Here is a 27068-nt window from a genome sequence, read left to right on the forward strand (position 1 = left end):
TAATACAAACTGACCTGAGGAGAAAATGTTTAGGCTGAGATACACATTATATGAAGGAGACACCCAAGTATAGATCAAGAGAAAAGCATTCTAGTTAAACAATATAGTTAATGTAAAGATCCTAGAGAAATTACAAACATACTGTACTCAGAACTAGAAAGAAGCTTCATTTGGTCCATACAATGTGAGAGAAAGTAAAAGTGGTATGAAGGAAGGTTAAATAGATAGGAAGAGGTCTTTTTTTTTTTAAGCTCAAAAGGTCATGGCCATGAGTTTGGATTTATTCCAGCCTTGGTGGAAAGTCAGTGATAGAGTTCAGCATGGGAGGAATTTCTCTTAAAAATTTTACTCCTGCTGTTTTTAGAGACTGGATTGGGTAGAGGACTGGAGCAAGGAAGAAGGAGACAGTTGACATAGAAATCGTTTAGAAAGCTATGGCATTCATTCATGGAGAGAATGTTGCAAACTCAGAATGGAGCATTGGCAAAGATATGAAAAGATTTGAAATAGATTTTAGAAGTCATGCTAAGCGGACTTGCTGATAGAATAAATGAGAGGCATGAGTACATGAAATTATTGATCAGACCTGTAAAGCAGAAGACTCATTTTATCTCATATACCCAACTAAATTGGAAGCACTATATAGTCACAAATCTCATATTGTACTTCTTTTAGATTCATACATTTCCCAATATCGAGTGTATTGTTGAATATACAATAATGCTTGCATATGGATTAAATAAATCTCACTTATTTTGAGGTTCATGGGTTCTTGCCAATAACTTTCATGAACTCTTATTAATGGATATTTATGCCAAAATTGAAAATGACTAGTTAAAACCAGAATTACTAAACACTTTTGTAATTGGAGGAACTTAAAAGTGAACAGGGATATGTAAGGATAATGAAGGCAGCTAAAGAAAAAACTGTTTATATGTATAATGGTCAGCTTCTTTAGTGAGAGTTTGCTTATGGCTTTATTTGTTAACATTCCCTGGTCTTCCCAACATGATATCTCACCCATATGTTCTGATTGGCTCTGTATTGTTAGGGCTGCAGTTTCTAAAAGTGCCAGGTGTTGTACATGAACATGGATAAAATTAAATTAATAAAGTCCCCAGAGAGCTACTGATTTCGTCTCAATCTCCATATAGGGTGATCTCTTCCCTTGTGCTTCTCCTCAACTATTTTCACTCAAGTACAGAATCTGTATTTTATATCCTTCAGAAATTTCCACTTAAATCCATATGTGACATTTGCCCCTGCTACTAATTAGCATGAAGATTTCAACATGGACTATGGGAGAGGATAACATTTGCTACTGTGCTGTTTGAGCATTTAATCATTAACTTTCAAAGGATCCAACAGAATTTACATATGCCACCATTTTGTGGTGTACTTGAGTACACCAGCTTGAGTACTTTCAGATGTCTCCACTTCATTTGGTGTCATCTCTTCATAGTAATCATCTCTCAGCTGCTTCCCATCAGCCTCAGACTGTAGCCTGAGTCCTTTTTCAGATTTTGTAGTTTTGACAAAATCAGGAGAAAAGTGACTTTCTTTCTCTTTTAAAACAGTTCTCCAAGATTCTAATCTTTGTTCTTAAACAGTGTTATTTGAAATTTATAATCTATCTTTTGTGGCATAAAACTAAATTATAATATCAAATTCCTTTACAAAAGTAATCGATTTACTAACCAGAGAAGATATTCTTCTCTTTAATTGCACTTTAATGATTAACTTTGCATTTCTCAATTAGGACTTTAAATATGCAATGTGTGTCCATAGAGGAATTCCTTTGATTTTTGTTTTAAAATGTCACTTAGTATACTTTACTTGTCTGAATTTTATTATTTAGCTGCAGGAGAGTCTCCTAAAAATGTAGAACTGATTTTTCATGCTGTTTTTTTTTTTTTTTCTCTAAAATCACAATAGTTTTAAACTTTCAAGTACTGTACAAATTAGTGCTAGTATCAGTGGCAATAAATAAATTGAGGAGCATGAAATGTAAAGTTCATATTAGCATTAGATTATGTATTTAAGTAGTGTTTGCCAGAAAATGAAGTTGGGATATTTACAATAATTTTTAAATACTGCAAGCCCACATCAATGAAGCATTCACAAGAAAAATAAAAATGATAGAATTATTAGGTGAATTCTTGGATCCATTGAAAGGGAATTTAATTATTGCAACCATTCTTTTCTAATACATTAATTCATTAATTCAATAGGCATTTGAACATCTATGATATTTAAATCCTTGTTTGCAATAAAATGATGGATATAAATATGGATGAGCTTTTGAAAAGTTGATAACTTATGAGTAAAGGTAATACCTAATATATAATAAGATAGGTTAAAAATGATAAATTCTCAAAAAAAGTAAATGTGAAATTGTGATGAACTATAGAAGATGGAGAGAAGTTACTCTGATGTAGTACATAGAGCACTGGAATATATATCAGGAGAGCTCTATTCAGATCTCAGGTATTTCTCTTGCTATTTGCACATGTTTTTGTTGTTGTTGTTTTTTTGATGTTTTTTTTTTTTGGTTTTTTTTTTTGAGCTTCAGTTAACTTATCCACAAAATCTAAAAACACACAGTAGATTGGAAGGATTAATAATGTTAAAATGACCATACTACCCAAAGCAATCTAAAGATTCAATGTGATCCTGATAAAAATACCAAACATTCTTCTCAGAACTAGAATAAATAATCCTAAAATTTTATACAACCATGAAAGACTACAAATAGCCAAAGCAATCTTGAGAAAGAAGAACAAAGTTGGTCCAAATCAGGTATGGTCCCTGATTTCAAACTATGCTACAAAGTTATAATAATCAAAACAGTATATGGTTGGAACAAAAAGAGACACATAGATCAATGTAACAGAATAGAGATCTCAGAAATAAACCCTAGTTTATATAATCAGTTAATCTATGACTGAGGAGACAAGACTATATGACAGAAAAATGACAGTCTTTTCAACAAGTGGTATTGGGAAAACTGAACACACAACATGTTAAAAAAGATATGGAAGCAACCTAGGTAGCCATCAATAGATGAATGAATAAAGAAGATGTAATACACACACATACACACATACACACACACACACGCACACACACACTAAAGAAAACGTGGTATTGGTAGACACACACAATGGAATATTATTCAGAAATAAAACAGAATGAAATCTTGACATTTGCAAAAACATGGATGGACCTAGAGTATCTTCTATTATATATTAGGCTAAGTGACATACGTTAGACAGAGAAAGACAAATACCATATGATTTGACTTATATGTTGAAGCTAAAAAAGCAAAACAAACAAACAAAATAAAATCAGAATCACAGAAAGAGAGACCAAAGAAATGGTTGCTAGAGGTGAGGGAGGTTGAAGGATGGGTGAGACAGGTGAAAGGTGATATAGTCAATAATATTGTGGTAAATTTGCACGGTGACAGATTATTCGAAGAATTAGTGGGGTGATCATATTGTAAGGTATAAAAATGTTGATCACTGTATTGTACAACTGAAGCTAATATAATATTGTATAACAACTATACTTAAATAAAATGAGTAAAAACACATAGATTATCAGTAAAATATGCTATTATTATTATTAGCTAGATACTTCATCTGTAGCATATTCAATTCTACCAATAATTCTACTAAAGTCATATGTATTACTATCCACATTAGGTATGAAAAGTAGTAGCTGGTAGAGATTATGTAACCTTTTAAAATGACTATCAATAAGTTAATAAAGTAGGATTCAAAATCCAATATGCCTGGGCTAAACTGATACACTTGCACTGCCCTGTCTTGCAAAACACACATTAAAGTTGGTCACTGCTACTTTTGTTACTCTTTATTAATAACTCTTCTTCTCTCTGCTTCATCTAATTTTCCACTGTTAAACTGATAATCAAAAACTTGGTTTGGCAGAGTTATCCATAAATTAGATTATAAAACATTCTCACTTGTGCAGACTCCTAAAAATTTTAAAGTAGCACCTCACATGGGAAGACTAATTTCCTTTTCAATATATGTATGTGTATATATATATATACATATATATATATATATATATATATAATATACAGCTATACATATAACATTATATATGTATATATATTATATATATACATATATGTATATATATATATATATATATATATTTATTTATATACTTTCAAAACAAGTCATATAGAATTTCAATGTAATAATAGTTATTATCTAAACAACCAAATATGTTCCCAAACTCTATATTTTATTCTTCTTTCAATGTTGGTGATATTTATATTCATAGTTCCTTATCATTCAGAATGAGTATGTCAGAATAATCCTGAAGATAGTCATGTCCATCCTCATTCACTGTTCACAAAGTTAATTAACTCTGACTTCATAAGCATTTGTTGTTAGATCTTATTTTCAAATTTTTAATGCATTAATTCCTCAGTACCAACCTTTCCGTATTGCTTTAACTCTGAAACATCTAAATTCTAATTTCTAATTTAGAATTTCCCTAAATTCTAATTCTTTGAGTGGGAAATAGATCATGAGGATTGTATTTCACCCTGCATGCAATAAACCCCAGATCATATTGACACCTGTTCACACTTAGGCTTCCAAGACCTCTTCCATTTTATTTCATTTTATTCTGTTTTTCATTGTTGCTGAAGAACCATATAGTAATTGAATTCCTTTGTTTCTTTTGAGAATTTTTGTAGGTAAGCAAGCAACAGAGTGAATGTTGGCTGTGCTGTCACAATGCAACATTCTCAATTCTGTATTTTGCATCTCATCTATAATTTAGGTTTTCTTCCCAAATTAAAAGATATTTTAAATATGTCAAACCTGTTTATTTGATAATGTTTAAAACAAAATATAATTTATATTTTACAATTCATGAAATACATTATATACTGTAAAATTTTCACCTGCAATTTTATGGCCTTTCCATGAAAAATTAAAATCAAATAAAACTATTCATAAGTGTTTATATAGCCTTTTAGATCTAATAATATAATCTAATAATTAAGAAATGACATTTATTTTCCCCTGAGTTGTATCCTTATTAGTCTTGATTCATCAGTTAAATATTTCCATATTTGAACTATGATTCATTCACAAAAAGTCACAAATGTATAACTATCTGCTGTTGCAGTAGATCCTTAACTGCTGTTTCATAGGGAGTGGTTACTGAAGTTCCTGAAAAATATATTCTGCAGGCAAATGTGCTTGTCAAATATTGCATGTTCCATAGCTCCTTCTAGGATATTTATAATATAAGGTGTGATCAAAAGATACAGTGAATGTTTAAATTTTAAAAAACTATATTACAGTAAAAGACACATTGCCATTAATCCCCCTCAAAATACTCCTCCTTGCTTTGAACACACTTAACCCATCGTTACTCCATCCTCCATCATGAAAATACTTTGGGTCCACATCGCTTCTGGCAAGTTCTATCAAATAAAACATTATGGTGTGTCCTCATCCAGCTTATTCACCAGATCTGGCACGTGGAGACTTCTGGCTCTTCCTCAGTCAAAATGACCATGAGAGGTAAACGTTTTGTATCAATTCAGGACATCCAGGCAGCCATGACTGCGCAACTACAGACACTCACAAAAGAGGACTTCCAGAACTCCTTCAGAAAGTGGAAAGAATGATGGGATAAGTGGGTTTGAAGAGAGGTAGAGTATTTTGATGGGGATTAATGGCAATGTGTCTTTTACTGTAATTTTTTTTATTTAAATATTCACCATATGTTTTGATCATATCTTGTATGTACAGGTGTTCCTTGACTTACTGTGGGGTTATGTTCCGATAAACCCATTATAAAATGAAAATATTCTCTCAATTGAAAATGCATTTAATATACATAACCTACTAGGAAAAGATCAAAATTCAAAATTCAAAGTACAGTTTCTACTGAATGCATATCACTTTGCATCATCATAGACTCAAAACATCCTAAATTGAACCATTATAAGTTGGGGACCATCTAAAGCTCTAAGAAATCATGGAATAAAAAAACTTGTTTTGTTTCGTTTAATGAACCATTCTGAAATTAATTTGAACACAAAACTTGATTTTCATACTATACCATGCCAATATGGGAAATAGAGAACTAACGGGCCATAAGACATAAGGCATTGAGAGCCTAGATACCCAGTTTCCTGAATGCATGACACATGAAGTAGAGAGAGCTTATTGTTAGAGGAATTATTTTAAACAACACTATGTTTGTCTCAGAAAACATATAGCCTCAAATATTCTATAATTTTGTAACATGAAGGTCTATGCCAAATAGTAAATATGTTTGAATAATTAAATATCTAAAGTCTTAGGCAAATATTGTTAGAGATTTAAGATTTGTCTTGTAATCCTTTCTAGTCTGGCAAGACTTCTATCAGTAGTCCCTGAGCTTTATGGATAAACTATGTCATGGATTTTCCATTTGGCTGCTAGAAGAATGACAGTGGTTTTCTAGTAGCCATGTATCTTGGTCTAGTTCTAACGGGAGTCTTTTCCAAAGTACATGAAATTGAAAGTTTTACAAAATCAAAGAACTGCATATTAGTTAAAGCAATTGTGTGAAGGGCTGAACTGACAAAAATCTCATTTACAAAGAGTAGGTCATAAGAATAATTGCTACCACTTGTTTAGTGTTAACCATGTGCCAGATAGTGTTCCAGCCAGGTACTGATCAAGGGAAACTTCTGTTCAGGATAATAGCGATAAAATGCCACACTGTCTTTACTTCATGTCATCGAAAACATGGCCCTTATGTGTAACTATTGCCCCAAAATGATAATCTCACCTCAAATGAGATTAGAACTACTATTTAATCTCAGCACCTGTCACTATGTGAAGATATAATGAAGGAGGGGAGAAAGTACTAAGAATTTTTAAAGATTTTTTTTTTCTGCATTAGATAATTCTTCCACCTACTTTAAAACATGCACCATGTACCTATGATACATTGCATTTCCTTGTAATAGAAAAACAGTATCCAGTGTCATAGTAGCATCACAGGAATTAAAAAGGATTTATCTATTTTCCTCCCTGCCAAGACCCCACTTTAAACCCTATATCCATCTTGTACTAATAAGTAAAAGAAGATTCCTCTAGGATATCTGTCTCATTACTCCTTCTGTCATCTCCCATTTGGATCACTAAACATTTTGTTATATTTGTCCATTGCTAATGGTATTTTTTTCAAAACAATTTCTGAAATAGAGTTGCTCCACAACAGTATAATTTTTATTACTATCAAAGTTATTTAAAGCTTTTTAAAACTATACCACATCAGTCTAAGGAGTTAATATCTCTTTTCTGGAAAACCTCTATGTGAGACTACAGTTTCAATGTTCTCAGAAAAGAATTCTGCCTTTCTAATTCGAAAATATTTTTAAATTTTATCAAATTTAATTTGGATAATGTTCTTAATGTCAGATGGAGAGTAATGGAAAGAAAGGTTTCTTTCAGAGGAGCCTATCAACCTACATTTGTGACTGTGCAAACTATAAATCGGCCTCTTTAACCAGAAGACGAGTTCTAATTAATTAAGATATCCATGATATAGTTCTAAGCCCAGAACAAGATCTGAGCATGATCTAAGTTATAACCTGACCTCACCATTTTTTAACAGGGTGGCCACAGATAGGTCATTTATCCTCTGCCAGTTTCGGTTCTCTCATTTGTAAAATGAGGCTATTACTTGCCATGAATATCTGAGAGATAGAGTGAATGGTTGATTTGATGGGGCTCTGTGAACTCTCTGTGCTTCATAAACTCAAAAGAAGTGTACAAGCAAAGGTATTTGCTAATATTACTAGCAACTCTTTCTTTAAGCAATTAATTTTAAAAATAATAATAGTAGAAAGTGCCAGAAGATTTTTTAAAGTTTGTTTCAACCACAGGGCTCTAATGCAACTCCGGCAGAGTTTCCACCTATTTCCTACAGTCTGATAAAATATAACAGATCCTAGATTGTATTGGCAAACAAATAAACAAAAAAAAGCAAGAGGCACTTTCAAACATTAACAATTTAATAACTGACATTTACTTTCTTAAGATATGCGTCCTTGTTAATGTTCAAACAAAATTTTAAAATATCCCAATCTGAATAGAATTAAGAAGCACACATCAAAGTATTTTCACCTGAGGTCAAAACAGCAAAGATTTCCATATGTTGGTTATCATCCCGAATTAGGTTCTTTCACATTATTTCTGATACAGGGTTCCATAAATTCAGGGATGCTAAGTGCAAGTGCGTTCAATGTACAAACTACTATTCTGGGGGCCGATAAAGTCAACAACTCCTTTTGAATAAAATGTAGAGTATATTCTTCTCCAATGTGATTTAATTCAAGTAAGAAGAGGTAGCTACTAAAAAAGTCACATATAAACTTCTGTTTTGGAGAACTGCATTTTTATAAGTTGTAGTCATTAAAAAGGACTTAACAAAGACTCAATCATTTAACTGATTCCCATTGTTTTTGTTTTTGTTTCTAATATCTCCCCAGGTTAGTTTGTGGTTTTATGTGCTCAGGCTTTCCTAACAAAATGCCTGAGTGGCTTAATCAGATAATTATTTTCTCATAGTTCTGGAGGCTGGAAACCTAAGATCAAAGTGCTGGTGGTGAGAGCTTTCCTCCTGGCCTGCAGATGACCACATTCTTACTGTGTGGTCACAGGGCTTTCTTTTTGTGCATTGCAAGAGAGACAGCAAGCACCCTGTTTCTTTTCTTATAAGGACACTAATCCTACTGGATTAGTGCCCCACCCTAAAATGACCTCATTTAACCTTAATTACTTACTTAGAGTCTCCACCTCCAAATACAGACATACTAAGGTTCAGGGTTTCAACATAGGAATTTGGGGGGAGCATAAATATACAGTCCGTAAAAGATGGAAATTCAACACTAAATTGTACTTTTTATTTTTTCCTTCATATGCTTTCATTTGGTCCTTTATTCATACTAGCCAGTGATCAAAATCTATTATATTCTAGGCATTTTGCTAAATCCTAAATCCTAGAGGGAAAAAAAAAACAACAAAAAAAACAGAGAGCAAATCATGGATCCGTATGTAATAAATGAGTTTAGCAGGGCTGCCTAGGAATCGGATGGGGAGGAATGGAGTGAGATAAAAGGATTATATAGGAGACTTTTAGGTCTTATATTGATTGTTTCAATGTTTCACGAGTATATACATATGTTAAAACTTGTCAAATTGTATACTTATGTATGAGCAGTTTATTGCATGTCAATTATACAGCCATTAAGCTGTTAAAAATTAAAAATATGACTGTAAAGCCCTAATTGCTACATACATAATTTTGCTTCACTTTGACAAGTTTCAGTTCTTCTGTCTTATAAGCAGGATATTTAACTCATATATAGATTTATACCTATTTTACTAATCTATCCTTTAAGAAAAGTAATTTCTATTTTAGTTTTCAGAAGAGTAAAAAATACACTAAATCTCATGCATTTAAATGTTTTAAAATACGTGTTTAGGTTAATTTTTTTTTTTTAAATATTGGTGGTTTCTTCTATGTAATGATTTTACTTCATCCTTAGGAGCACCTATAACTATTAATGTCCTCAACCACCACCACCACTTAGCTGTGAAACATTTTAAATATTAATTTCTGCCCCATGGTAACATGTTCAGTCTTCCTTAACATTTACTTAATTCAATTCTAAAATAAATTTCTATGGAGAAGCTTCATATAATTTTATATATACATATATATATGTCTATATATGTATATATATTATATACATTAATTATATAATATGTAAAAATATGTTTGTAAGTTTTAAATTATACTATATATTAAACATTATATATGTATGTATGTAATATGTTGATATTAATTCAAGGTATGGGCAGAGCAGAGTTCCTTTCTGGAGACTCTATGGGAGGATCCATTTCTACATCATTTAAGTTGTTGGCAGAATTCAATTCATTGCCACAATAGGACTGAGATCCCCATGCCATGCTGGCTCTCCGCTGAGGGCCTTTGCTGGCTTCTAGAGGCCATCGGCAATCTTTGGTTCATAGTCCCCTTCCTTCATCAGAGCCAACAACAGTGGGTTGAATCCTTGTCATGCTTTGAATTGTTCCTCCTTTTTATTTTGCCTCTGACCCACTCTTCTGCTTTCTGCTCACTTTTAAGGACCCATGTGATTATATGGGATTGAACTAAATAGTCTAGAATGATGTCCCTACTTCAAGATCAAATGATTAGCAACCTTAATTCTATCAGCCAACCTAATTACTCCCATAGATGTTTGTGTGTTTATGACATGTATCATTTAGTTAGAATTAAATGAGGTATTATTAGCAAAAATGTTGAGTCTATAGCAGTTTCTCTATAAAATGAGAATTTCATTCTTTCTTTTTTATACTGAGAAAGGTAACAAAATATTTTCTGTTTTTCCTAAGGTAATGAAAAATAGCTTAAGCCACAGAATAAACCATTTTTTGGATGTCCAGTGAGATTCTTAATTTACAAGAATTGCTGAAGAAGTAAATGTTCTTTAAAAAAAAAAATCTCTAAATAACTGGAAGAGTTGACTCTCTGGAAATTTTAATTTTAAACTTTCCATTTAGTGTACTGTCTAAATATAATTCAGAATAATTTACAACTTTAAAATTCCATTATTGTGATTTTAATCTACTTTCAGATAAGTGTTTGTCATAATATATAGAATTTCTTTCCCGGTAATGTAGTATTTTGTTTGTTTTGTGCGTTTTTTTGTTTTGTTTTTCTTGTTTTATTTTGTTTTTGTTTTTTTTAATTATTATAATTCACAAAGAACATAAAGGCAACTAAATATTAAATTAAAATTTTCTGTGTGGAATGTTTGTCCCTTTAATTATAAAATTAATCCTAAAATGAAACAAAGTCTGATAAAAGAATTTTTTACATTTTTAATTTACATGCTTTCATCATTTGCATTTTATCTGAAAGTCTTTAAGCTTTTTCTCTTCAAGGAAAGTTAAGGACTTGGACAGAGTAGCCAAGATCAATAAACACCATTTCTGATAAAAATATTCAGCAGAGGTATTTTTGGTTTTCAGATACTATTGGCATTTTAAACACCAATTTTCAAGACTGAAAGTTTTGATGTTTCTAGAACATCAATCAGAGTCTACCCTTTCTTTTCTTTTTTTGTACACATCAGTGTGAATGATATCTGTCTTTCTCTTCTCTTCATTCAATCTCTTCTTGCTTCTTTGGTTTTCTGAGTTTGAGTGCTATTTCCTAAACAAAACCTAAAACATGATCCCATTTTATGTAATATGGACTGTAACACAGAGAAATGTTTTGTATTTGCATTTCTCTGCAAAATGAAAAATGATGCTATAACTGTCATCATTTAATTCAGTGATATACAATGTGTTTTTAAACAAACATTTTGGAAATAACACAAATGAAGACATAATATAGTGTCACAGTATGATAGATGTCTTCTAATGCAATTAAATTTGATTTTAAAATTTTGACAAAGTGAATACTTGCTCATAATTTAGGTAGAAATATTAAGCATCAAGTATGATGATCTCAGGCACTTTTTTTTCTGTGGAGAGATGTTCTTTCAGATCTTCACACACCACTTATTAAGATGAATGGTCATGTCATGTTTTATCTTTATGACAGCATATGAGTATGCTATTCCTGATGTGAGACGAAACCAAATTCAACTGAATTTGCTTTGGAGTATTAGAAAGAATATTGCAGCAATGTTTAGGATTAAAACAATAAAGTTTAAACAGAAGATACCTAATATGATTTCAGATTATTATAGACCTTTTAGTGACAATCTTTTATACAATTTATTGTACTTTTAAACATTGTTACTTATGAGTTGTGATTTAATTAAGCAACTGGAATGAATTAGCTATGACATGATCAAGTTAGTATTTTAATTAAGAGAAATAGAGTATTTTAGGTTGATATCTATAAAATTACAAATTAGATGGCATGGAATCATAAAATAGTCCATGAGGAAGTAGTTTTAGAAGTCCAACCCATGGCTATTAAGAGTTGAGTATTTCACTATTTCACTTTAGTTTCCCAAACCTCCATCATCAGATATTAATTACCTTCAGTCACACAGTCCTTCACTCCTACTTTGAATTGCTTTTATTTCTTTCTAAATTTTTCAGACTGTATTGCAATTTCAGAATGGTTGAAATAATGGAGTTGAAGTTACTACAGTTGTTTATTTTATATGTCAGGATAGATCATTTACTCATGTTATTATTATAATCTAGTTGATTCTGAGTGACCTTTTTTTTTTTTTTTTCAACAACTATAAAGTCAAGATGTATCTTACAAGCACTGGAAAGGTGACTGGCATGATGTACCATAGCTGCCATTACTTGTGCATCTGCCTCAAAACTTGCACAATGGGCATCAATAGGGAGAAAATCTTAGCAATAACATGATATTTTTTAATAAATGTATAAAAAATATTATATGAAAAACAAAAATTGGTGACTTGGAGCCAAAAGTGATTTGGGAATGTCAGATTCTGAATACGAAAAAATTTTAGGAATATCTTAACCAACTTATTTTGCTTATTTTCTTTCATCTGCATACACAATTTTGACATATGATAAAAAAAAATCTGTCTGCATAGTCTGAAAACAGTTCTTTCCAAATAATAAAATAAAATGTATGAGTTATAAAAAAAAAAACAACTCACTGTGTTAAGTCTAATTGGCTGTTCTCTTTTGATAGTACATAAAAAAATTTTAGACAACAGTTATGATATTTTGGTCAAACCGTTTAAGGAATTGTCCACACCATTCTTGATGTACAAAAGTTTTAAAAGTGCCATTTGCTTATTCAAAAAATGAACATTATTCTATATAGAGTTATAAAATATATTGTTTCCTTTATTTCTTTTATTTCCTCTGTATTCCTTTTGTTCCCTAGTACAGAGTGAAATAATAAATTTTGATAACTATTTACAAGGCAATTTACAAACACTTTTGGAATTGAAATTTTTAAAAAAATTTTCAAAAATCTACTTTGAAATTTGCACCCTCTCTGCAGGAATGAAGTAGACTATAGACAGGAAAAGGTTAATGAGATAAATGTAGGACACATTTAAACTTCTTCACTAGTTAGCTCATTTAGTCTATGTCATCACCAAACATGCTATAGCCTGACAATTTAAAAATTCTGGTTTTAATACAGAAAAAGTTAGAAAGAAGAAACAACTACTTTCTTTGCATAGAAAGAAAACATATTTTACCTGGCATCATAATTCACAAGAATTCAGTGAAAATGTACAGACATTACAAAGACAAATAAAATACACATCTTCTTTTGATGACCCATGTATAAATCACATATGTCAAACTGCTTTATCTAACATAAAAAACAAAGTGTTTGCTTTTATTACCTTTTAAAACAATCTGCTATGTGAATTTTTAATTTTTCAATGTAAACTAGCAACAGAAATTTTCAGAAAGAAAATAGAAAAATCTTGTGGATTAAATAACAACCAACATCCAAACCCAAAAGGAAGTAGATAAACTGGTATCACAATCATTTGCTGGTATTGCACATCTTTTTTCTCACTTGTAAGTCAGCAACAGCTGTAATGCTGGGGGATGCCCACAGATGATGGTCACAATAGCTAACATACTTTTCTAATGTAAGAATATGCATGATCTGCTGGAATTGTGTTGTCCATTTGTTTGTTTGTTTTTAAAGAAATGTTATACACGCATGCTGAAGTGTCTGCAGGTACAATTGTGCTTGTCCAATTGCAGATGGCTGCTGAAATTAAAGACAATGAATAACTCATTATCCTTTGGAATAAAATAAGTAGAAAATTAATACGTTTTCCAGGAAACATCTCTCACCATATTTCTCAACAGTACGTTTACTTTGAAGCAGAGTGTAGAAAAAAATTCTCAAGAAGCTGCCCATCCAAGAACAAAGCCAATTCAGCATATTAACTGAAAGAGATGCCAGACCTAAATACAGTACCAAGAAAGTGCCCAAAAATACATGAAGTGTATACAAATGACCTATAATTTCCTAGATGATTACAGGCCATGACTTGCACAGAACATTTACCTGCTGCATATTAGTATCATCATGTGCTATGTGCAATGGTGGTATGAACATCTGGAGAAAGCAAGGAAAGAGGAAAGCCTCTGGTTTTTGTTAATAGCAATAGTTCCATTAGTTTTCAATTTCACTGAATTTATTCCAGGATATATGCACTCAACACATATTTATTAAATGTTTCCTATATGCTAGGTTTGAAGATATGCATTTGCTTTAGAATGCATATGTTCTATTCCAGATCATTTTCCTAATTTACTATTTTATGTTTTCCTTAAATAAGATCATCATAGTCAAACCATTTTTTAGGAAAAAATAAAGCTTCCCTACAAACACATTTCACTTATTTTTTTAGAAGACACATTTATATAACAGAATTTGACTTGTTACATAATTATAAATCAAGATAACTCATTGTATCTGCATTTCAAAAAAATAGGTATTGAACTGCTAGTGATACAATCATAACTTTACATGGGAATAGATCAAATCAGGAGTTTAACAGAAACAGGGACAGATCAGCCAGTAAGTGTCCCTAAAATGTTTATGAGGCTTTCTCTTGAGTCCTTAATTGCTCAATTTTAAACTGCCTTCAGCATTTAGCAAGGACACTTAAAGCTGGGAGTAGGCCTTGAAAAACAGTTTTGCTCTAGGCTTAGAAATAGCTAGGAATAGTCACAGCTGAGAAGCATGTGTTGAATTTATATTGACATTTCTAGGATATTACTTCTCATAGTGTCAGTCTCTCAGTTCTGCTTATCTTCTACTGATGAATATATTGAATCTTCTATTGCTGCAAAGCTTTTGCATTAGAAATGAGAACTATCTATAGACAAAACAGAACATGTGAGTTTTGCTTTCAACATCTTTTATTGTACAGCTGTCCTTGCACCTACCAGCACCATCCCAATAACCTGAGAGACTCTGAGATCAGATATCTCAATTGCCTTCACCTTTCAATTTTTCCCAAGGTCATACTTCACCATTTCCTTCTGTTCACTCATTGGCACTTGAACAAGTATTACTGAGAACCTATTATATGTCAGGTATTGTGTTTATAGCTTAAAATACAAATATGAATAAAACATGGTCACCAGTCTAGGGGAAGAGAAAGTTTCATAGACTGGAGGTTATAATATATTTAGGGCAATGATCAAGATATATACAAAAATAAAATAAAAGTAAAAAGGAAGAGTAGCAAGAGCGAACTGTAGAGTCAAGGCAAGTTTCCTAGAAAAGGCTATACCTTAAACCTCAGAGAGATAAACATTTTCCAAGGGAATAGAAAGGGAAAAAAATTCAGAGGATATTATATGAATAGGCACAGAGATCACATACCGTAGTATACTGTGCAGAATTCTAGGCACTTACAAACATGGAAATAGGAGGTGGTGGAACTCAAGAGTTGAAGGTCCTGACCTCACTCTCCCCGCTCCCTCTGATATTCTGCTAATGCTTCCTATTGGTCAATCCCAACCAGTAGCCAAAGCTTATGGGAGCCAGTCCATACAGATGAGCGTCCTAGGGTCAGCAGTACGTGAGAAGGGAAGCGTAATGAATGTGGAGGTGAAAATGGAAGATAATTGACAGAGTCCACCCCTTTGTCCCTAAACCCCTATCATTCTTCCTCTTGTCCTGCAAACAAGGAAGGCACAAAATCCTCCCAACTATCTTATCAGGTTGGCATGTCATGTTATCCATTCAGTCATACTAACACCTGAAACCTAAAGCATCGGCTAATATTTCTATCCTTTTTTAGTACCAAGGAAAAAAATAAAGAGAAAAGAAATAATTAAATAGCATATTTGTTCCAGCCCCATCTCTGTAATTAGTCATCAAGCAAATCTAAGTAGGTATCATATTTGTTTTTGTCCTCCTCAAATTTCATATTCCTTTTAGTCTCCACCAACACTTCATTTAGAAAGGTGATTTATCTGGTGGGATGACCCATCTCTTGATTCCTGAAGAATCCACATGTTTCCATGGTCCTGCTTCTATTTTTTACTCTTTTTTCCCTCATTGACCTGATTATTAGATAATATATTAAGAAGCAGCTCAGTGAATCCTTTCAGTTCTGTGATCTCATTGTTTATGTTGCTTAGAAGCAACCCCATTTTCAACCACCACAAGAGGGGAATAAACCATTTCTCTGCCTGTTGTTCAGTAGCCTGTGACATCCAAAATGGCAATGGGACAATTTTAGCTTCCATTGTAATTGAATAAGGACCGTGTGCTTTGTCATGAGCACCAGCACCTTTAAGTGCACATAGAATAAGATTATGGGATGGAAGTAAAACACCCTTATCTAAGTTTGCTCTGGCTACCGTAACAAATGTCATAAATTGGGTGTCTTAAACATCAAAAAATTATTTTCTCACAATTATGAAGGCAGGAAGTCTGAGGTCTGGGTGCCAGCACAGTCACGTTCTACTGAGACCTCTTCCTGGTTTTCAGTTGGCTGCCTTCTAGCTGTGTGCTCACATGGATTTTCCTTTGTATGTACATGGAGATGAAGGTGGAGGTCGAGATGGAGATGGAGAGAGTGAAAAAGAAGGAGAGAAAGAGAGAGAGAGAAAGAGAGAGAGAGAGAGAGAGAGAGAGAGAGCTCTTCCTCTTCTTATAAAGCCACAAATCCTACAAATCCTATCATATTAGAACCCCACCATTATGATTTCATTTCACTTTAATTATATCCTAAAACTTCTGTCTTCAAGTACAGTCATATTGGGGGTTTGGCTTCAACATATAAATTTGTGGGGGACACAAGTCATTATATAACACCTCCTAATTCAGTTAGTAGGTGTAATAGCAAGACAAGTCCCATTTTACCTCTCCCATTGATTTTTAGACTAGTGAATTCTGACTATGAGGAAGAAGTCGCCATACCATCTCTTAGCCCCAGTTTTCATACATATGCTACATTCTATAGGAAAGCTCCCTAGCTTTGAAGGGCATTGCCTCTCAACTTGTACCTTAACCAAGCCTTCAGCAGGCTATTCTAATGTTCTATATAGCTAAATGCTACTGGGAATAGGACAAGTGGTAGAACCCATAAATTTTGTAAGCATAAGCCATTGCTCTACTTTGTTACAAAATGAATTGCTTGTTTAGTTTGGTTTTAATAGAAACAATGATGTTTAAGATCCAGGATAATAGCAAAATCATTCTGCAAGGTAGCATTGAAAAAAAATCTGTCAAGGTAAAGTACATCACATGTGAAAATATATCTATTCTTATCAGTAGAAATCACTGTGTCCTCCGTGACAGAAGGTATCTATACTTCCACTGGGTGGCTGGCTGGTCTGCCAGGAAAATGAAGCTGTATCAGAGTCTCATCATCAGTCTGTGCTTTTAGCATATTGGGCAGTAAGCAGTGGCGGTAGTCAGATCAGTTATTGTAAGGAGAGATCTATATTGTTGCATATCGTTGAACTAAGGCATAACCTCCATGTTGGTCACTATCTACAGACCTAGTCAACAAGCATGGGGTTGGAGTGTGGAGGAAGTTGACAGGCATAGAGAGGAAGGGTCATACTGTCTATCAGATTATTGAGAAGTTGCTCTACAGTAGACATTCAGTGAGGCTATTTGGATGGGAATATCTTCATGCTCTGCTCATTCAGAAAGGTTCATTCACATAGCAATCATTCAGACCTTCTTATTATTCTTCCAGTCTTATTCTTCCTAGCCAACACATTACCCATTATACATAAGTCAGTGTATCTTGGACTTTTCCCCTTTATTTGGAATGGACAACCAGATATTCCCTTCCTTCTCAGGGGGAAGAATTTTTCTTCACCATTGTCTTTAGTGAGGAAGTCTATAGCACTTGATAGGAGCTCATCTCATGAGGATCTGAGCCTGCTGCTTAAGCAATTATACCTTTCAAATATGCTTGAATCAGTGTGGGATACTGTAGTGCACATCTGCTTTTTGGATTTTTTTTTAATTAAATTGTATCCATTTTATAATGGGAATTTCAACTCATATAATTATATAGTGTCCCATGCTCAAGTATTTAGACAATATCAGGACCTAGTAGAAATCTAGAATTTTTTTTCTTTCTTTCCTTTTTTTTTAATTAAAGTTTATTGGGGTGACAATGGTTAGTAAAGTGACATAGGTTTCAGGTGTACAATTCTGTAATACCTCATCTATATATCATATTGTGTGTTCACCACGCAGAGTCAGTTCTCCTTCCATCACCATATATTTGATCCCATTCACCCTCACATACTAACCCCCTAGAATTTACTTTTATAATGGATAATATTTGCTGCCATAATAGAATCCCCCACTGTAGTTTTCCAGGAACTCCATTCTATATTTCCATCTGCCACAGATATTTTCTATGTTAATAAGTTTTGTGGGTATGAAATTCCAGTGCAGAGATGCTTTATTACAGACTTAAGGTGGCACAAAATCTTTATTTTTTTGTTCCCAATTTAAAACTGCCTTCTGAATTATGCAACAAAAAGCTGTAGCTGCACCCTTAGATGTGATATGGATTTTCTTCAACTTCCAGAGTTTCATCAAGCATGTGTCATTCTCTTTGTGAGCTATAAATGGTTCAGCTACTTATCTCACACTTCTCAGAGGCCTATTTTTTTTTTTTTTTAATTTTTAGAGTAGCAATTGGTGCCTTCTTTTTTCAATTTTTCCAAAATTTATTGAGATATAATTGACACTTGATTTGGTAGGTAGTTTTTGGACTTTAGCCTTTAGCAATCATGTATCTTACTTAGGCAATTAGGGTTCTTAGAGTTCTTGCTACTTCTTACTGGCATGTTCAATTAGTATAATGTCATCAATGTAATACAATTTCACAATTATCAAATGTGGTAGTTTGTAACATAGCCAGAAAACCAAGGTCTCTTTGGTCTATTATAATAGCAGATGAGAAATAATTTTCAGATAAGAGTTTGAAAGTGTATTGCTCTCATTGCCAAGTAAAGGTAAATGTCTTCTGGTTATATTTACTATAGATAGAAGTTAGAAAACAAAAATGCTATATCTAAAGCTGCATACTAGGGCCAGGGTCTGGATACAATATCTGAACTGTAGCTCTTTTTAACAGGACTCCTTAAATTTGCAAAATCCAGTCATGCTCAAGATCCATCTATCTGATTTTTGTACTGGCCTAACAGGAGAGGTAAATGGGTATATAGTAGGAATTACTACTCCTGCTTCTTTTCAACTTTTTGCTGGTGACACTGATCTCTGAAATTTCCCTAGGAATGAAGTATTGCATTCAGTATATTATAGGAAGGTGAGATGTTCCCGTAGCTTCTACCAGGTCATTTCTACTAGAATAGTGCAGATTTCATTAGTTGAGGAACTAATTTGGGTATTTTGTTATGTATTAAATATACATATTTTCAATATTCATTCTAGGACTAGGAAAATAATCACCGTGAGTGTAACTTGGTCCAAAACCAAGTTTAACTTGGTCCATAAACCAAGTTAGGTCTTCTGATCTCTATAAATCCCAAATATGTCCAGTGTGTTTCAAGTCACTGGGATTAGTATCAATCTGGAGTTATGTAAAGTAAATATAATGTGAGTTAGGTGCCCCTTTGTGCCTTCCACTTGCTGCATCAGGGGAATGCTCTGTCTGGGTGGCACCCAGACATCGACTCCCCACTTAGCAGGAGTAAACTCGGGAAGGCCTTGCCAGCCTCTCTGGTTGAACAATAGCTGACCCACTGGTGGAATGCATTAATTGGATCACGCAGGTTGTCCTGTGACCATAGTAACCTCCTGTACTTTGTGAAACTGCTGGAATCATGTCCCCTGCCTTCTACCTAGATAATTACCCTGAAACTTGTGATTCATTGTCCCCATCCTTGCTGATTGTAATCGTCATGGCCTAACATTCTTACCTGACTGGTAACCGATTGGGAAAAAACCCTATATAATTAGTATCCTGGGGGAGCCCTAGTTGGAACTCTCCAACGGGGACACTCGCCAGACACACATGAAAGCAAGATGCTGTCTCGGTGCCCCAGAGCCTTGGAAACACTCTTCGGGTAGTGAGGACTCACTGTTGCTTTTTGTCTTACTTTGCTTTATTCTGTCTATCTTACTTATTGCTTCATTTAATAAATCGCATTTTGCTGCCTCAACTCCGTCTCAGTGTGCATGGTGAATGCGTATTCAACACACAAATTCTGTGGCCACGTAAAATGTAGCCCCTTGCTGCTACAAGCTAGTGTCTACAAAACTCAAAGCCTAAGTTTTACTCATTCTCCTGTACACAGTCACTTTCATAAATGGCTGCATCTCTACAGGAGAAAATGTGGAGGAAGATGCACTTGTGTTACACTGAAGAATGTTCTTCAAAGACACCCAGCTTTCTCTGTAAACAAATATCTTGAATTCTGTGAAATGGTTTAGATCTTCTAGAATGTGTGTAAGAGATCATAAATCCCCTACAGCAATTTGCATCAGTTTTCTGCTCACGGGACTTTGAATTTTCCCACTTACATATTTCAAACAGCATCTTAATAACCTCCCCACCTATTTTATTCCTAGAGATTCTGTGAGAAATTAGTTAACATTTCTGCTGGGGGAAATACTCTGATTGTGATTTGTCTCTGAAATTTATTATGGTAATTGTCTCTATGTTTCGCTAACAGGTAAGCACGACTCTTACTCCAGGATGTCAGAGCTCCGCTACTCTCATTAAAATTGGGATGTACGATTCCATAGCAGCATCTCCCACCATTGTCTCCATCTTACAAAAGGATAGTCACTACAGAGCTTCTAAGAAGCCTTGAAGAAAAATGTATCCCCCATCTTCCCTAGAGTTGAAGCTAAGAAATGGTTAAGCAGATTCAACATTATACATCCATTCCAATATTATTTGATCCTTTGGATACCTTTACCATTCAGTAGGCCCTGCAATTGCCAGCATCTCAATTTCATTGGCAATAAACTTGCTTTTAATTCAAAATCCTAGCAAACTATAAATGGTCATTCCAGTGATTCAGTCAATACAAATTGTGAATGCTGAGTGAGTGCATCCCTTTCAATAAATTCAGCCCATACTAGTCTTATATTTTATGCTAGTTGGCCTAATAACTTTAGAATCCTTCTCATTTGTGGTCTTCAGACTCTTACTGATACAAATCAGCAAGATTCTAGAACTCTTTCATTGGACAGCTACTTCCAGATCACTACTCGCTCTCTTCCATGTAAACTATGTTGCATTTAGCTCTTCTTCCTATACCTGTAGGCCATAAGAGGATTGATAGTTAGGCCTAAGGACAATTGGAATTCTACTAAGAAGCAAATTCTCCAGCTTATGTAGACAGGATCTACTTCCATTAAGAAGAGAGATTTACTTGTAGGTGTATTTGGGATTCAAATTTCTCAGCTTCATCTGTTTCTTCCCTAATGCATGCATCCCATGACCCAGGCTTCCACTCTTTCACAACCATGACCTTTTCTTAGCATAGATCTGGTAGAATTGCACATTTAATTATTTCTACAATTCTACTATGGTTATAATTAAGCCCTGGGCTTGATATTATATCTATAGGAGATTAAAACCAAAAATCCTTTAATACTGCCCTTTTAAAATTTCCATCTGAACCCTGCAATTGGGATCCAAGACAATTTGTGTTTCATTTTCTCTTTGTTGGCTCTCTAAGACCTTCAGAAAAGCTATCCTATATTGTAATCTTTGTAACCTCTAGTCTCAACATAGCTATTTGTGCCACAGACACTTGATCATAAAACTTTGCCTTCCATTGGCACTTCCTCATGTTTCTTTGCTGATGACTTTTTTTTCTTAATTTAGACGATAACGCTTGCTCATTATCATAACCACCCTGAAAGAAGGATATGCATGTGCTTTTAAAATATGTACACCACCAACTCCCAGAATCTTAATTGTAAGGTTTCCTTCCTTGGGCTACTCCTGGTACAAATTGCTGTTTTAGGCAGAAAACAGATGGCACACCCTAATGGAGTAATTTAAAAAACTTAACATAGGCACCATTTTTGTTTTAAGTAAACCAATGAGAGCTCTTGAAACACCTTAGTGCCTGCAGGCAGTGGTAAGTTGCCACCATCTTTAGACTGGAAGTGGTAGAAGAAAGTTGCAGCTGTAGGAAACACTAGGCAATAGGAACACAGTCCTTGCCAATCTACATCTTGGCAGTAGGCTGCTGTGACACTAAATGGCTTTACCACTCTACCAACCATCAATCTTCTGCTAGTGCCTCTCCTTGGCACATAGTCCATACCTTTTCTCACTATCGTTGATGATGATTTTTATAACTCTCTCCCCTTGCACTCCAAATATTTTCTCTACCTTTCCTTCTCTCAGCTCATGACTTTTGATTTTACTGAGAAAACCAAAGCAATCATAAGAGAATGTTCACAGATTGCCAACACCATATCAATACACTTAGCAGCATCTGTACACACACCTTATGCCTCCACTCCTGTTGCCTCTAGATCCGTTTCCATCACAAACCTGTCTTTTCCACAACTCCTGCACTAGATGCCTTTCACTTGCTCAAGCATTTCTCTCTGGCTCTTCTTCTCCCTTTCTTCCACGTCATCAATGTTCCTTTTTTTTTCTCATTGTATCACTGCTATCAAACTATTAACATACTGCTATTTTTTCCTGTCATAAAATATTTTTTAATAAAAAAGTAAACATAATGTATAAATTAAGTTCAAAAAAAAACTATAAAGACATAAAATTCAAGTAACAAACATTAAAAATTAGGAAGGCTTTTTATTGATCTATATTTCTTGTGTTATATTTAAAAGTAACAAATGTACCTCTTTGTTTACTACGTCACTTGCTGTCACTGTAATTTTTATGCCTTTGAGCAAAAAAGGATGATAATTTGATTCGTCATTGTAATAATCTCCTTTTAAATGAATTTTTAAAAATTTTAACCCCTGTTTTATTTTCATGGACCACTCAATTTAACAATATGTACAAAATGAAAAATACAATAATGAAAATCATAATTAAATGAAAAAAAAGTCCTTTTATGCTCTCCCTCACACTTCTAGCTGCTACTACATTTATTTCTCTTTGTTATAGGAAAACACCATAGTACTGTTTCTGGAAACTCTCCTACTATTATCTCCCAAACTCACTGAAGTCTGGTTTTTACCCTGAAGCTGCTCTTCCTAAGGTCACTAATGACTCATCTTGTTAAATCCAATTGTTAAATTTCAGTCATTTTTTTGGTCCCATAAGCAATAGCTGACAGAGTTGGTTACTCACTGCTTCTTAAATACTTACCTAACTTGGATACCAGGATACTGCACACTTCGTTTTCTAACTTTCTCTGTGGTTAGTCCTCCTCAGTATCCTATGCTGCTTTCTCATTTTCTCTCCACCCTCTTAATACTGAATTGCCCTGAGCTCAGTATTTTGACCTTTCCTCTGTCTTTGCTCACTCCATTAGTGATTTTATCTAGTATCATGGCTTTAAATAACATATATTAATGACTTCTAAAATCATACCATCAAATCAGACCTGTTTTCTAAATTATATACTTATGTATCAACTACCTTCATGATATTTAGATATTTAGTCTCTTAGATATTTAGTGTCTTAATAATCTTTTCCCCAAAAATGTTCTAATTATAGCCTTCTCCATCTGAGTTAATGGCAAATTTCCAGTTATTCGGGTAAAGATATCATAAACATATCCTAGACACCTTTCTCTGACTCACATCTATAACATAAATACTTTTGGCCCTTCTTTCAAAATGTATCCAGAATCCTATTCCTTCACCAATTATTGTAACGATTTTATCTGGGTTACCATCATTTCTTACCTGGGTTACTGCAGAGTTCTCCTTGAATTTACCCTTACTTTCCTAAAGTCTTTTATCAACAGAGAAGGCAAAATGTTGTATAAAAACCCTCCAATGGCTTCTCCCTTCACTAAGAGTAAAGCCAAAATTCCTTATAATTGCTTTGAAGGTCCTACAGGAAGTGGATTCTCATTACCTTACTCTACCCCTCACTGACTCATCTACAGCCAAGCTTTTCTGTTGTTATCTCTAGAATATACCAAGAATGCTCTGCCTTAGGGTACTAGCTTTCGTTTCCCCCTTTTCTGGAAATATTCTTTCTCCAGATACTATTTTTGTTCACTGTCTCACTTCATTCAAGTCCTGGCTTAAATCATCTTTTCAAGGAGACTTATCTTAAACACTCTATTTAATACTGTAACCTTCCCTACTCCTCACTCCGAATTCTCTCAATTCACCTTACTTTGTGCTTTTTCTTTTTACTCCATAGCACTTACCATACTATATAATGTATGTTATTTATCATTCTTCAATGATTTTGCATTTACTTATGATGTTTATTGTTTATTATCCATTTTCTTCTCCTAATATGTAAATTCCATAAGGACTATTATGTGTGTCTGATTTGTTCACTGATGTATTCCAAGCATCTGGCCCATTATAGGCACTCAATAAATACTAAATGAATGAAAAGATGATTGAATGAATAACTACTTTATAAGATTTAGAGCTCAAGAGTTCAAACAATACTGGTGTGAATAACAGTAGATGTCAACACTAGCCATAAATTCTTTCCTATCACCTCATTCAACAGTATGCATAATCTGTGTGGACAATTGCATCTGCTTAAAGGAAGCACCAAATAGAGCCAAGGAAAGTTCTCTAGATTCAAATTCCTCTTAAGACTTTCATTTTGACTCTTAAAGATGCTGTGATAAATTTTCAGCCTTAATTTGTATTTTAGAGAGAAGGAAATACGCTTTGAGAGAGAGGGAAAAACAGCACAAGGGACAAAAATTGAGGGTGGTAGAAACTGTCCGCATGAACTAGCCTTGAAGGCATAATCAAAATTTATGTAAATAGCTCATTCTTTTGCTGTTGGTTTTGACCACAAATAGCAGTGTAAAAATTTCTAAATAGAAGAGTTGGATACAGTGATTCTCTTTGAGGTCAATCTACAAAATCTGCATTAAATAGCAAATCCCAAAGGAGCAGATTCAACCACTTACCAATGTGAAAACTTTAGGAAACTAAACTAAGCAACTCAGTATATTCTGTTGGGAATCTGGAATATATAGTAGTACTTTTCTTTCTGATCATTTCCTTTGCCAAAACCTTAAAGAACTTGTAACTCTTAGTGGGAAGTTCAAGTTTACCGACATGTTTTACCAAACCTTTAAACTTGTCCTTGCCCACATTTCTAGCCTCTTGTCCTGTGTCCCTCCCCCTTTGTTCTTTGGCTCCAGCCACAATAACTGTCTAAATAACGTGTTCCTCCTCACCTTCAGGGCTTTCAAATGCTGTTATCTATGCTGGGGATTCCTTGTTTAGTGAACTATTACACATCCTTCTGATATCAACTCAAAAGAATCTTTTTTTCTTTTTTTTTCTTCTAGGAAACCCTTTTCTGATAGACTAGGTAAGATCCCCTGTTACCTTTTCATAAAGCCCCTTTCATCTTTCTTTTATAATATTTTATACATTTTGAAAGTATGTATTTATTTGTGGGATTATTTGCCTTAGTTTTTTTCTCCCTCAAAGACTACACTCTAGGTTCTATGATCACATGAAACATCTTTGCTTTTTTACATCACTTGTTTTCATTTTGCCTAGCATATACTAGGCCCTGAATATGCATTAAAATAATGAATAAAATTTATTAACTAGATAACTGATTGCCATATCCCACCTCCTAAAGTGTGTGAGGTTCCCCTGTTATGATGTCCACTATTACTCTATTATTCCACTAGTTGGCAATTTTCTACTTTATGGCCATTGTGTGTGTGTGTGTGTGTGTGTGTGTGTGTGTGTGTGTGTGTGTGTGTACTAAGAAAACATGAAGAAAAGAAGAAAAAAAAATGTCTGATTTCTTCACGATGATATTGGGGAAGCCTGTCATATTGCTTGGCACATAATACGCCCAGAGCAGGTAGATATTCATTAAAAGTTTTTTGTTTGTCTGTTTCAACACTTCCCTCTTAGGCCAGACACTATTCCTTACTTACTATAAATCTGTTTCAGATAAATCTTTTGCCAGGTTATATTTCAGAGTTGTTACAGTTCAGACAGCTACAGTCCATATCCAAATTCTGCCAAAATAAGTTATATTAATGTATTAAATAAAGCTGACATAATGGAAAAGGAAAAATTAGTCTGAAACTCTATATCCCATATATCCTCAATATGTCTAGTTCATGAAGAAAGATCTAATTTGGGGAAGGCTATATTAACTTCTTAAAACCTAACAGCGCTTTTGCTATAGAATCTGCTCTACCACCTCCTACTATATTAGATGATACTTCTAAAATACAGTTTGCAACAGGGTTCAGAACAAAATCCTGTGTACTATTTTTGGCCTTAGCCAAAGTTAGTCCTCACTCATGGCTTTTTGTTACTCTCTAAAACTTGTTATGTGCTAGAGCCAGCTCATACTGACTTGAGATTTTATATTTTCAGGAATTTTGTGAGCAAGTTGTTATAACACTGGTTGTTTTAAATTGGCTATGGGAAGAGTATTTACGTTATAGAAATTGGCAAATGCTACAAATTCAGGTTTTTGTCCCCAAAGAGTCACTTGTTAAATATTTACTAACACAACCTTGCTAGGCTCCATTTTGACAATGTTTTGATAAAACCTTGAAATTACATAATGATATCTATGTCACAAAGTGAGCTCCATATGAAGAGGTACCTGATGTGTTTTCTTTATTTTTGTATTCCCATTGACACTCACAGTTTTTTGGACATAATATATTTCAATAAGTATTTCAAAGTTAAATGAATATGCATTCATGGGTCACACCTCAACAACCAAAAAATATTGTAGTTCTCAAATGTTAATATGGCATCTGAATTTTGGTCCAATTATTTTAAGACTTGAGAAGATAAGTGAAAATCTCAAGATATGAGTATTCCTTAAAGTTTCATG

Source organism: Rhinolophus sinicus, linkage group LG06 (genome assembly GCF_036562045.2).
Source record: "Rhinolophus sinicus isolate RSC01 linkage group LG06, ASM3656204v1, whole genome shotgun sequence".
NCBI lineage: Eukaryota > Metazoa > Chordata > Mammalia > Chiroptera > Rhinolophidae > Rhinolophus > Rhinolophus sinicus.